We start from the raw sequence: 9,188 nt of genomic DNA on the forward strand, positions 1-9,188 counted from the left end.
TGCAACAAGCATACAGAGTACTCCATTTGTGCGACATCATTTCCTCAAAGCGCTTCATGGACTGTATCTTGTATGTAATTGAACAATAGTTAATTAATAGTTGTTAAACAGTTTACTGCAATTCATATTTCTCTGCAATATGAACAGAGGATATTTGCGTACCTGGTGTTGCTAGGATGTCTTCATCCAAGTTGTGCTTAGATACACATTTCCCTCACCTGCTTGTTATTTTGGGGAACATGCATCATACATCAGTTGGAGACTAGTTACCAAATAGGTCAGTCCTGACCGATAAAACAAACTTTTTAATCATGCAAAGAAAAATACAAGCAATCTTCTTTTCTTAGTTTTTCCACCACATGGTGGCTCTGGTGCTCCATGAGGATTTCATCCCCAGACTGAAGCGCTTCATTACCTTCACTATGATAAAGCGATGAACCAGGCAGAGAACACATAGGAACGTATGCATTACTCTCATACTCTCAATTGCAATTTATTCATTAATTTCCCAATGCCAGTATCAGCACTATGTTGAAGTGGAAATAATCCTTTGCCTCTAATAAGTTGATTGATTGCATAATGTTTCAGTAGCTGACAAACATTTGTCTTTCGCTTATGGCTTTTTAGATGCTGTAAGCTCTTAAGCTCGGCGTTATGAATATCCATGTCCCAAATAAGACAAACATTGTTTAATTGGAGTGGGAAGAGCGTGTGTGCGTGTGGGGTGCAGGAAAAGGCTGTTCTTTGTAAATATTCATCCAGATCAGTTTGTGTAAGTAGAACAATTCCCAAAGCTGCAGCCAGACAGGCGAAACAGAGAGGAGCATCAGGGGACTGTAGCGCAGTCATTTTGCTAAGAAATTTTAACTCTGTCTAAATGCCCCATTCATTTGCTCTGGATTTACGTGACAAATCCAATAAATCAGCTGAAAAATAAAGCCCAACAAGCTGATTAGTAAGTCTCTTGCTATTCTTATAACAGTGAGCACCCATAAAAAATGAAACCTGTGTGGATTTGCTGAAGCATCTGAGTTGTCTTGCTGCATTGTATTTTATACAGCGTGAGCTTGGATCAGCATCTGTATGTATAAATCACTGTGACTTGATATAGGGGGCATTGAACAAACACCTTTTTTTTTGAGCCCGTAATATTTTTTATAGCTATAGTAGTTGGGATTAAAAGAGGTCTACTCTTTGTAAATAGTGTGGGTACAGATTTAAAGGATTCGTCAATTTCTTAAAAAAAAAAAAAATATCCAGATAATTTACTCACCACCATGTCATCCAAAATGTTGATGTCTCTCTCTGTTCAGTCGAGAAGACACCATGTGTTCTGAGGAAAACACTCCAGGATCCCCCCCATTTTAATGGACTTTAATGGACCCCAACACTTAACACTAAACTCAACACTTAACAGTTTTTTTCAAAGGAGTTTTAAAGGACTCTAAAGGATCCCAAACGAGGCATAACGGTCTTATCTAGCGAAACAATTGTCATTTTTGACAATAAAAATAAAAATATGCACTTTTAAACCAAAACATCTCGTCTATCTCTGGTCCTGTGATGCGCTACAGCGACCTCACGTAATTGCGTAGTGACATTGAAATGTCACGTGTTACATATACGAAATGCAAATTTACGGACCATTTTAAACAATAAACTGACACAAAGACATTAATTAGTATCATTCCACATACAACAACTTGGAACAGTCCTCTTTCTCCACACTTGTAAACACTGGGGCGTAGTTCGCATACATCATTCGTGACCTCTTGACGTGATGACATATTACGTGAGGTCGCGCTGGCGCATCACAGGACCACAGACAGACAAGAAGCCGTGGTCCAAAAGTGTGTATTTTTTATTTTTCTTGTCAAAAATGACAATCGTTTCGCTATATAAGACCCTCATGCCTCGTTTGAGATCATTTAGAGTCTTTTGAAACTCCGTTGAAAAAAAACAGTTAATAGAATAGTCCATTTTCTTAAAAAGAAAATCCAGATAATTTACTCACCACCATGTCATCCAAAATGTGGATTTCTTTCTTTGTTCAGTCGAGAAGAAATTATGTTTTTTGAGGAAAACACTGCAGGATTTTTCTCATTATAATGGACTTTAATAGAGCCCAACACTTAATACTTAACTCAACACTTAACAGTTTTTTTCAACGGAGTTTCAAAGGACTCTAAACGATCCCAAACGAGGCATAAGGGTCTTATCTAGTGAAACGATTGTCATTTTTGACAAGAAAAATAAAAAATATCTTAAAACACAACTTCTTGTCTAGGTCCTTTCCTGCGTGACCTATCGTAAATGCGTAGTGACGTAGAGAGGTCACGTGTTACATATATGAAACGAACATTTGCGGACCATTGTAAACAATAAACTGCCACAAATACATTAATTAGTATCATTCCACATACAACAACATCGTTTCGCTAGATAAGACCCTTATGCCTCGTTTGGGATCGTTTATAGTACTTTGAAACTCCGTTGAAAAAAACTGTTAACTGTTGACAATGTTTTCCTTAAAAAACATAATTTCTTCTCGACTGAACAAAGAAAGACATCAACATTTTGGATGACATGGTTGTGAGTAAATTATCTGGATTTTTCTGAAGAAAATGAACTAATCCTTTAAAACACATTATTTTATATAATAACGGTACATTGAAAAATGATATATCCACATACTGTATCACATAATAAATTATTCTACTGTTTCACTCTGACTTTAGTTATTTGAATGCCTCGTAACAGTATTGGAAACAATGACCTGTTCTCTCTTCATAAAGCATAATTTAAGACCGGCCTTCCCCGGAGGGTTTTAGGTGGCAGAATTACTGCAGCTGTTCCCAGCTGGAGCCTTGCTGCATAGCCAAAGAAACCAACTGCAGAGCACAGGGCCCAGCTGAGACTGACCTTTCCGAATTGTTCCACCCGAGCTGGGGAACTTCGCGCTTGATAAGCAGTGCCAGTCGAGCAGGGGGGTCGTCGCAGTGAGACAACATCTCACGCAGATAGATAAAACATCTATTGTCTTTCTCGTGTGATAATTTGTCAGGCAGAATTTAAAGAGGATGGAAACAAGCAAAGCAAATGACCTTTTCAGTCTGTTTCAGCTGCCATATTACCTCTGTAGTGCCGGGCCTTTATATCAATTGCAAAGATATTCACACTTCTACTTAAAATCTATAAGAGGTTCATAGGTGATGGGGCGCGTTTTTATATCGTTGTCGAAAAAGTGTTATAGCAGTCCAAGCAACATTACTAGGTGCACTTTCATTTATTTTTTAACTAAAATGGTGAAAGGCAAAACATTCACATCTAAAATATGTTATCATGAATCTGTAACTGTATCTCGTGTGTGATGTGAAAGAATAAAAATGCTAAATAATAACAATGATCTCAGAAAATATAACACTGCATACCAAAGGAATGGTATTTGCCTGGTAATGAGCTCTAGGTGCCAGAGCTTTACTATTATCAGCAGTGGTACAGAGAGAGAGAGGCCTGCTGAATATCTGTGACTCACGGCGCTCCGTTCTTTATGACACACTTTGCTTATTTTATTCTTCTAGTTTCGCTCTATTTGTTATGCAGTGCCTACTTCTCATTTCAAAGTGAATCAATCATTTTTAAAAGTGATTTATGCCATGTGGACGATGTCCAGAGCCGTAGATTAGCTTTTTAAAGCAGTCTCCAAGGATTCAGTCCAGTAAACACTCGCCTTTTCCGTGCCCCGAGGTCAGACGTTTTGTTTTTAAGGGTCACACCATCTCTGAATAAATGACTTGTGATTGTAGCATGAGGGCCACTGTAACTCTTTCAACAAAAAAGATTTGTGGCTCAGGAATTTGCCTAACCTCTCTGACTCTCTGTATCTAGATCTAGGATAAGTAATACATGTCTGTGTGAAATTTGTCAGGGTGAAGAAATGAGAGACGAGAGACAAGAATCCAGGCACTAATGTGCCACTTTCTTGCCTTTCTCCGTGACATTCTATCTCTCTCATTATGCTGTCCGTCAAACTCGGGTGCATTGGATTCAGAGTGCCCTGAAAAGCATCCTTCTGCCAGGGCCTTAGATTTTGTGGTCACTGGCACTTTATTCAGGCATAGGTCCATTTCTGTGATAAGAAGAGAGCAGCATTCATAATGAGAGTAACAGAGAAAAGCTGCAACAGAAACAGTGTGGAGAATAGGAGAAAGAGAGTCGTGTCTGGCCTTTTTTTGGATAAGAGAGAATAATGTCTGCAAGCATCCACTGCAAAACTTTTCGCTATGAGGTAAAAGAGAGAGGAAGAATGCTCTCATACTCCATAGGCTGTCTGGTAGACCAGACAGAGAGAAATCAAGGACATTTTTGTTATTTGTGATTAGTCTTTCTTGATCTCTCACGCTTTCTTTAGAGAAATAGAGTGATAAAATAGCAGATGACTTGAGGAAGATTGTTAAGAGCAGCTTTCTGTCTGGCCGAGGACATCAGCAGAAGAACATCAGAAGAATAGCTCATGCCACTGGGTCAAGTGTGCAGAACACTGGGAATTTGGTGGGATTATGGCCACACTGTTAGCACTGGGTGTATATACATAATAACTAAATTTATGTATTTCTCAAACTACACTTCATAAGAGGCCTTGGTGCTTTGGGTGTGACTATAGAAAGTAGATTGCTTGGAGGTATAGGTAATATTGATATCTGAGTTCTTTTTTAAACATAAAGATGTAGCATTTTAAAGTGCAACTATGGTCCTATTCACGTTTTAAATTTTTTTTTGTGTGTAAGTGTGTATTAGTACATGTTAAAGGAATAGTCAATTTTCTTAAAAAAAAAACACCCAGATAATTTACTCACCACCATGTCATCCAAAATGTTGATGTCTTTCTTTGTTCAGTAAAAAAGAAATTATGTTTTTTGAGGAAAACATTCTAGGATTTTTCTAATTTTAATGGACTTTAATGGAACCCAACACTTTACACTTAACTTTTTGACAAGAAAAATAAAAAATATGCACTTTTAAACCACAACTCGTCTATCTCCGGTCCTGTAAAGCGCCAGTGTGACCTCACATAATTGCATTGTGAAACATTTACATATATGAAACACACATTTGCGGACCATTTTAAACAATAAACTGACACAAAGACAATAATTAGTATCATTTCACATACAACAACGTCGGAACGGTCCTCTTTTCCACACTTGTAAACACTGGGGCGTAGTTTTGCATTCGTCATTCGTGACCTCTTGATGTGATGACGTATTATATGAGGTCGCGCTGGCGCATCACAGGACCGGAGATAGACGAGAAGTTGTGGGTTAAAAGTCTTTTTAAATCTTTTTATTTTTCTTGTCAAAAACGACAATCGTTTCGCTAGATAAGACCCTTATGCCTCGTTTGGGATCGTTTAGAGCCCTTTGAAACTGCAATTAAACTGCATTAAAGGGGCCATGGCATGAAAATCTGACTTTTTCCATGTTTAAGTGCTATGATTGGGTCCCCAGCGCTTCTATCAACCTAGGAAATGTGAAAAAGATCAACCCAGTAACTTAGTTTTGGTAAACCATTCTCTACAAGCACATGAAAAAATAGGTTGTTGAAATTTGGCTCTCCTTGTGATGTCATTAGGAGCTCTTATTATAATAATACCACCCCTTAATCTGCACTATCCAACCCCAGCACTGCCATTTAGTGCAGAGAAAAGCACAATTGAGTTTTAATTGCAACAAACCAACATCATTGTGATCAGTGTTTGAATTTCATCAGCTCATTTGCATTTAAAAGGACACACCCAAAACGGCACATTTTTGCACACACCTAAAAAGTGGAAATTGTAACATGCTATAGAAAATTATTTATATGGTATTTTGAGCTAAAACTTCACATATGTGCTCTGGGGACAACAAAGATTTATTTGACATCTTAAAAAAAGTCTTGTGCCATGGCCCCTTTAAAACTGTTAAGTATTGGGGTCCATTAAAGTCCAATAAATTGAGAAAAATCCTGGAATGTTTTCCTCAAAAAACAATATTTCTTCTCGACTGAACACAGAAAGACACCAACATTTTGGGTGACATGATGGTGAGAAAATTATCTGGATTTTTTTTAAGAAAATGGACTTATCCTTTAAAAAAATATTTTAAATATTTAAATTTAATTAAAAAGTAATGTATTCCCTTATTTATTTATTTTAATATTACTATATTTATTTATTCAATATTTTTTATTTATTTTTAATTATTGCAGTTTTGGTCCCCCATAATAACAAGCTGTGACCATCCATGATAATCGGTTTGCGGAAAAGAATCGAACTTCCAATCACCGTTACGCAAGGAATCATCTGCTACTTCGCGTTAGATCACCCAGCATAACGGAAGTCTGGAAAACACAAGGTAGGCCTAGGTGTTGTTTTTAGACTTTTCAGCTGTATGAAGCAAGCGTATGCATGCTCACATTAATTAATTTATTAATTATGGTTGCTTGACTTACTGTGGGGCTACGCAGACTGACCGACCTATGACATCAAAGTACTGTGAGTTCGTATGCTGTCAAATTATATGTCATAAACCTGGTTGAAGTCTGTCCAACACACCCAATATTTCGTGTTTGACTGTGTAGTGTTGTCGCTCATTTCCGCATTTCGCTGGACTATTGTTGTCATAAATACATGTAAATATGCAACAGGACAAGTGTCACGGCCGGGGCGGACCCGAGATAACTAAAGGGTCACGCCCCTACCTAGTTTCCACCTCGAGGAGGTTCCCAAGACCACCCCAATGACCAGACAGACAAGTATACTACGTTTAAAATACAACTTTATTTAAATAGTTAAAAAACGGGGAAAGGGAAAAAGGGGAAGGACACTTTAAAACACTTTGCTTCTCTCTCTGGTTCCAGACAGGTCCCTATCTGGGGGTTTCCCTGTTGTCCGTGGCGCCCTCCGCTGTCCTGGAGGCAGAACACAAGAGACACAATAAATGAAGGCTAGATGGTTCCCCGGCTCTGGAACCTTGGCTTCTCCTCGCGGCCTTGCTGTAAGCAGAGGTCGGTTGTCCTCAATAGCATGCGTTACTCACAGACTGGAGCTTTGGAACCTCTCTGCACAGGTTGGTTGGGAGCAAAGGTAAGTTAGCATTCGTAGAAGTGCGTGACTCACAGACTGGGCTTTCGGGTTTCCCCACAGGTTCACTGAGGACAGAGGTAAGTGGTCGTTTAATAACACACGTTACTCACAACTTAGGGTTCTGGATCGTTCTGCACAGGGTTGCTAAGAGCAGAGGTAAGTTAGCATTCATAGAAGTGCGTGACTCACAGACTGGGGCTTTCTGGTTTCTCCACAGGTTCACTGAGGACAGAGGTAGATGATCATCACATAGCATACATTACTCACAACTTGGGGTTTTGGACCGTTCTGCACAAGGTTGCTAAGAGCAGAGGTAAGTTAGTATTCATAGAAGTGCGTGACTCACAGACTGGGCTTTCTGGTTTCTCCACAGGTTCACTGAGGACAGAGGTAGATGATCATCACATAACATACATTACTCACAACTTGAGGTTTAGGACCGTTCTGCACAGGGTTGCTAAGAGCAGAGGTAAGTTAGCATTCATAGAAGTGCGTAACTCACAGACTGGGCTTTCTGGTTTCTCCACAGGTTCACTGAGGACAGAGGTAGATGATCATCACATAGCATACAGTACTCACAACTTGGGGTTTAGGACCGTTCTGCACAGGGTTGCTAAGAGCAGAGGTAAGTTTGCATTCATAGAAGTGCGTGGCTCACAGACTGGGCTTTCTGGTTTCTCCACAGGTTCACTGAGGACAGAGGTAGATGATCATCACATAACATACATTACTCACAACTTGGGGTTTAAGACCGTTCTGCACAGGGTTGCTAAGAGCAGAGGTAAGTTAGCATTCATAGAAGTGCGTGACTCACAGACTGGGCTTTCTGGTTTCTCCACAGGTTCAGTGAGGACAGAGGTAAGTGGTCATCACATAACATACAGTACTCACAACTTGGGGTTTAAGACCGTTCTGCACAGGGTTGCTAAGAGCAGAGGTCAGTTAGCATTCATAGAAGTGCGTAACTCACAGACTGGGCTTTCTGGTTTCTCCACAGATTCACTGAGGACAGAGGTAGATGATCATCACATAGCATACAGTACTCACAACTTGGGGTTTAGGACCGTTCTGCACAGGGTTGCTAAGAGCAGAGGTAAGTTTGCATTCATAGAAGTGCGTAACTCACAGACTGGGCTTTCTGGTTTCTCCACAGGTTCACTGAGGACAGAGGTAAGTGGTCATCACATAGCATACAGTACTCACAACTTGGGGTTTAGGACCGTTCTGCACAGGGTTGCTAAGAGCAGAGGTAAGTTTGCATTCATAGAAGTGCGCAACTCACAGACTGGGCTTTCTGGTTTCTCCACAGATTCACTGAGGACAGAGGTAGATGATCATCACATAGCATACAGTACTCACAACTTGGGGTTTAGGACCGTTCTGCACAGGGTTGCTAAGAGCAGAGGTAAGTTAGCATTCATAGAAGTGCGTGACTCACAGACTGGGGCTTTCTGGTTTCTCCACAGGTTCACTGAGGACAGAGGTAAGTGGTCATTTAATAACACACGTTACTCACAACTTAGGGCTCTGGATCGTTCTACACAGGATTTCTAGGAGCAGAGGTCAGTTAGCATTCATAGAAGTGCGTAACTCATAGGCTGGGCTTTCTGGTTTCTCCACAGGTTCACTGAGGACAGAGGTAAATGGTCATCACATAGCATACAGTACTCACAACTTGGGGTTTAGGACCATTCTGCACAGGGTTGCTAAGAGCAGAGGTAAGTTTACATTCGTAGAAGTGCGTAACTCACAGACTGGGGCTTTCTGGTTTCTCCACAAATCACACTGGTGTTATAGGCAAGTAGTTCCTATCCACTGTGCTGGTCAATTCGACACATTGTAATTTTCACACGGAGCCTCTGAGATGAAACAGTCTTAATCTCCAAAAGAAAAGCACAGCACTACACTGCAAGCCTCAGTGAAAACACACAAATTGAAAATCGGGACTCACCCACAGCATCACACGCACACACTCGTTGTGAGGTAAGGACATAGACAGGAAATCTCAGGTTCCTCCTGTGGCTCGTCGGCCGAAATTTCCAACACACAGGGAAGATGGAAA

Source organism: Misgurnus anguillicaudatus, chromosome 18, assembly GCF_027580225.2.
Source record: "Misgurnus anguillicaudatus chromosome 18, ASM2758022v2, whole genome shotgun sequence".
In the NCBI taxonomy this organism is placed as follows: Eukaryota; Metazoa; Chordata; class Actinopteri; order Cypriniformes; family Cobitidae; genus Misgurnus; species Misgurnus anguillicaudatus.